The sequence below is a fragment of the Choloepus didactylus genome, chromosome 1, assembly GCF_015220235.1.
Source record: "Choloepus didactylus isolate mChoDid1 chromosome 1, mChoDid1.pri, whole genome shotgun sequence".
NCBI classification, from domain to species: Eukaryota; Metazoa; Chordata; class Mammalia; order Pilosa; family Megalonychidae; genus Choloepus; species Choloepus didactylus.
Window position 1 is genome coordinate 22137194 of NC_051307.1, and position 6000 is coordinate 22143193.

Below are 6000 nucleotides of genomic sequence, written 5' to 3' on the forward strand. Positions count from 1 at the left end.
GGAATGATCTGAAGCAATTATTTTGGAACTCCAGTGGCCAGAAAAGCACAGCACAGCATCCAAAAGATAGAGGAAGAAGCTGATAAACTACGTGAAGAGCAGTAATTGTTCTCTTCACATGGTGGCTATTGGCACCCATCCTGCAGTCTCATAATAAGCTACCTTACCATCCAGTTCCTGGCTAGATAGCTGGTGACAGAAAGGGGCATAAAATTCTCTTCCCTAAGAACAGGAGTGGGCAAGGCCAATCACTGATCATGGCTTTTGGTTAGCAATTTCAGATCACTGGGGCCCTGGCTCTGAAGGCAGCTATTGTATGAACCCACCCTAGAGAAAGGCAGTGGCAGCCATTGTTTAAAACTTCCTCTGACAGAGTGGCAGTGATAAAAATTTACATGCTTGGCATCTATTCAGGGTTGGGGGGCAGTTGGCTGAAGGGCTGCATTTGCTAGGCCCGTTGGGGGAAGGGGCACAGCTTTGGGGACTCCTCAAAGAAGCTTTTAGCACCCTCCCTGACCCCCTCTCCAGGGTATTTTGGAGCAGGTCTGTTCTCCCTTCATGGATCCTTAGCACTTTTTCATTGGGAAAGACTGACTTGGGAATGACCATCCTCTCAAAATTTGCCCTTCAGGCAAAAGCAGCTACAGAAAATGAAAGGAATATTAAAAAAAAAATAAAATAGAGAGGTAGACAGTCTGGAAAAAGACATTCCAGCTTCAAACACTTGGGAGAGGAAGGTCTGTCTTCAGGGAAGCCAAGGGGACAACCAAACCCCTATAAACAGGGATACTCCAAAACAACTAACAAGCAAAATCCTAGGACAAGATAGAGACCCAGAGAGAAAGAGAAAACCCTGAACACTGCATTTGCATTGGACGGACCTTTCTAATAGAAGAGCTGAAGCTCAAGAAAATCTCTGCTTTATCACCAGCTGGTTAAAAGCCAAGAAACAGACATCCTAGGGAATAAATCCTCAGGCTAACATTGTAAAATATTAAAATTACAGGTGCAAAAAAAGAGAATAGCACAAAGAAACAGGAAATGATGGCCCATCCAAAGTAACAAGATAAAAATACAGAAAACACCAATGAAAGAAGACAAGAATGTGGACATACCAAACAAAGCCTTTAGAAAAATTATCTTAAAAATGCTCAAAGGGATTGTACTGGCTTGAAGCACTTATGTACCCCAGAAAAGGACATGTTCTTTTAACCCATTTCTGTGGGTGCAGACTTATTGTGGGTAGGACCTTTTGATTAGGTACTTCCAATTGAAATGTGACCCATCCAATTCCAGATGAGTCTTAATCCTTTACTGGAGTCCTCTATGAGGATAAAAGACAGAAAAAAAGCCAAGAGAACTCAAAGAGAAACATCCACCCTGAGAGCTTGGAAAGAAAAGCCCTGGAGATGCCAAGAGAGACCCACAGAAGCTCAGAGAGGAGGCCGCTGGGACCAGAAGCTGAAAGCAATGAGACCTGAGAGTGAAGGACCAGCAGACACCAGCCCTGTGCCTTGCCATCTGAAAAAGGAACACCTGATGCCAGCAGCTTTCTTCAGAGTACAGGTATCACCATGTTGATGACTTAAATGGGACATTTTCATGGCCTTAGGACTCTAAATTTGCAAGTTAATAAATCTCCCTTGTAAAAGCCAATCCTTTTTTGGTGTGTTACATTCCAGCAGCTTTAGCAAACTGAAACAGAAATGAAGAAAAGTACAGAGAAAGAACTAAAGAATCTCAGGAAAACAATGAATGAGCCATATGAGATTCTAAGTAAAGAGATAGACTTTAAAAAACAAAAATGAAAACAAAAAGAGACCACAAAAACTGAAATGAAAAATTCCCAGGAGAGTTTTGAGAGCATATTGGGGCTTGCAGAAGAAAGAATCAATGAACTTGAAGACAAGTCACTAGAAATGACTGAGGCTGAGGAGCAAAAAGAAAAAAAAAAAAAAAGAAATATTAAAAGTGAAAATATCCTAAGACAGCTATGAGACACCATCATGCATAGCAATATACACATTATGGGAGTCTCAGAATGAGCAAAAGAGAGAGAAAGGGTGGAAGAAACAGTCAAATGATGACAGAGAACTTTCCAAACTTAGCAAAAGACTTGAATACGTACATCCCAAAAGTTCAGAGAACAAAAAACAGGATAAACATGAAGAAAAATTCACTCCATCATGTATTTACTACACTAAGAAATGCAAAGGAAAAGTCTGCACAAAAACAAACAAAGCAGATCAAGATTCCCAGAGAAGGAACAGAGGAAAGGAGGCTTTTTCCTGGAGGTGAAACAATTGCACAAAATGTTCAATCTTAAAATTCCGCTACGTATCCAGGGCAAGAATCAGATGGAGAAGAGATGAGAAAATTGAATCAGTTAAATAGGCTATTCTAAAGGTCTGGAATAAGTTGAAGCAAGCATCAAAGAAGAGCCTTAACTAAAAACAATAAACCAAAAAAAAGCCTAGACAAGAGATAGGAACTGACTTTCAGAATTAACTCATCAAGATTATCAGATGCCCTGACATCAGCAAAATTTATAAGCCATACTAAGAAACATGAAGATATGGTTCAGTCAAGGGAACAAATTAAAACTTCAGAGACACAGAATTTGGAACAACTAATAAAAGATGTTCAAACAAATATCCTAAATCAATTCAAGGAGATGGAGGAAAGTATGGATTAAGAGCTAAAGGATATGAAAACAATGTGAGAGCAAAAATAAAAATTTGAAAGTATAAAAAGAAACATAAAAGAAAATTATTGGGATTAAAGGCACAATAGCAGAGATTAAAAATACATGAGAGACATACAACAGCAGATTTGAACAGGCAGAAGAAAGAATCAGAGAAGACATGGCAAAGTCATACAGCCAGAAGAACTGATACAGAAAAGAAGAGAAAAATTTGAGCAGTGTCACAGGGATTTGAATGACATCATGAAGTGCACAAACATACACATCATTGGTGCCCCAGAGGAGAAGAAAAGGGAAAAGGGGCACAAAGAATATTTGAAGAAATAATGACCCAAAATTTCCCAAATGTTATGAAAGACATAAATATACTTGTACAAGAAGTGCCATGTACTCAAAACAGCATAATTCCCAACAGACCTACTCCAAGACAAATACTGACCAGAATGGCAAATGCCAAAGATCCAGAGAGAATTCTGAAAGTAGCAACAGAAAAGTGACTTGTCACATACAAGGGGTCCTCAATAAGTCTAAATTCCTATTTCTTGTCAGAAACCTTGGAGGTGAGAAGGCAGTGGTATGATATATTTAAGGTAGTAAAAGAGAAAAACTGCCAGCTCCAAATTACGGAAAACCTATTATTCAAAAATAAGGGAGAGTTCTAAGTATTCACAGATAATCAGAAACTGAGAGAGACTGTAAGTAAAAGGCCTGCCCTACAAGAATTACTAAAGGGAATTCTGTAGGTTTCAGGGAAAAGAGATGAGAGACTTCCTGGAGCAGTATTAAGAAATGAAGACTCAGAGTATAGGTATGCTATTGAAGCTAAGTTGGTATAATTTCAAATTAGTATGTTATAGATGTAGGTTGTGCAATATAAACCCCAGGGTAACCACAAAGAATGTATTTAAAAAACATACAGAAACAGAAATGAGAAAGGGATCAGTCAGATACATTGTAAAATATCAACTATGCAGAAAAGAAGGTTGTGATAAAGGAAAAGAGAGAGGGAGAGAAAAAAAGATATGACATATAAAAACCAAAGAATAAAATGATTGATGTAAGTACTGCCTTTGTAGTAATAACACTGAATGTTAATTGATTAAACTCCCCAATAAAAAGATACAGATTTGCAGATTGGATAAAAAATCATGAACCAACTATATGTTGTTTACAAGAAATTTGCCTTAGACCCAAAGACATAAATAGGTTGAAAGTGAAAGGTTAGAAAAAGATGTTCCATGTAAACAGTAGCAAAAAGGAGCTTGGATAGCTATACTAATATTGAACAAAATAGACTTTTAGTTAAAAGCTATTATAAGAGACAAAGAAAGACAGAATATCTTAATAAAAGAGACAATCCAAAAAGAAGATATAACAACCATAAATATTTATGCACCTAACCATGGTACCTCAAAATAGATGAGGCAAACACAACAAAACTGAAGGAAGGAGTAGACACCTCTATAATAATATCTGGGAACTTCAATGCACTACTCTCATCTATAGATAAAATATCTAGACAAATGATCAATAAGGAAACAGAGAACTTGAATACTATGATAAATGAACTAGACCTATCAGACATATACAGAACATTGTACACTAAAATAGCAGAATACACATTCTTCTCAAGTACACATGGATCTTTCTCCAGGATAGAACACATGTTAGTTCATAAAACAAGTCTCATTAAATATAGAGAGATTGAAATTATACAATGCATCTTCTCTGATCATAATGGGATGAAGCTGGAAATCAATAACAGATGGAGAACTGGAACTACACAGATATATGGAAGTTAAATAATACACTCTCAAACAATCAGTGGGTCAAAGAAGAAATTGCAAGGGAAATCAGCAAATACATAGAGATGAATAAAAATGAGAACACAGCATTTCAAATCTTATGGGATGCAGTGAAGGCAGGCTTGAGGGGGAAATTTATAGATTAAACCTTTACATTAATAAAGAAGAAAGAGCTAAAATCAAAGACCTAACTGTACACCTGGAGGAATAAGGAAAAGAACAGAAAACAAATGCCAGAGCAGGCAGGAGGAAAGAAATAACAAAAGTTATAGCAGAAATAAATTAAATTGAGATTAAAAAAACAATAGCAAGAATTAATATAACCAATAGTTGATTCTTTGAAAAGATCAATAAAATTGACAAAGCTAGAGAAAAAAAGAAAGAGAGGAGACACAAATAAAATCAGAAAGAAGGGGAACCTTACTACTGACCCTACAGAAATAAAAAAGATCATGAGGATACTATGAAACAACTAAATGCCATCAAATTAGAAAACAGATGAAATGGACAAATTCCTAGAAAAGCACAAATCCACACTGACTCTAGAAGAAAAAGAAGCTGTCAACAGACCAATCACAAGCAAAGAGATTGAATCATTCTTCAAAAACCTCACAAAAAAGGAAAAACTCAGGACCAGATGGCTTCACAGGTGAATACTAACAATCATTCCAAGAAGAATTAATACCATCCTGCTCAAACCCTTCCAATCAATTGAACAAACAGCAACTTTTCTTGGTAAAAACACTTAGAACCCTAGGAATAGAAGGAAAATATTTCAACATGGTAAAGGCATATATGAAAAGCCCATAGCTAACATCCTGCTTAATGGTAAAAGACTGAAAGCTTTCTCTCTAGGATCACGAACAAGACAAGTATGCTCATTTTCACTACTGTTATTCAACATCATACTAGAAGTTCTTATGCAATAAATGAATGAATGAATGAATAAATGCATTCAAATTGGAACATAAAAAGTAAAAGTTTCCCTATTTACAGATCATATGCTCCTATATACAGAAAATCCTGGAAAATCCACAACAAAGTTCCTAGAGGTAAAAAATGAATTCAGCAAAGTGGTTGGGTTCAAGATCAATATCCCCAAATCAGTAGTGTCTCTATACACAAGCAATGTGCAATCAGAAGAAATCAAGAAAAGAATTCCATTCACAATAGCAACTAAAAGAATCAAATATCCAGGAATAATTCTAAATGGGGATGTAAAGGACTCATACACTGAAAACCACAAGACATTGCTAAAAGAAATCAAAGAAGACCTAAACAAACAGAAGGATACTCAGTGTTTGTTCATCGATTTGAAGATTAAATATCATTAAGATGTCAATACTACCCAAAACAGTTTACAGATTCAATGCAATCCCAGTCAAAATTCCAACAACCGTCTTTGCAGAAATGGAAAAGCCTTTCATAAAATTTATACAGAAGGGTAAAGGGCTAAAGCCCTCATGAAGAAGAAGAGCAGAGTTGGAGGAC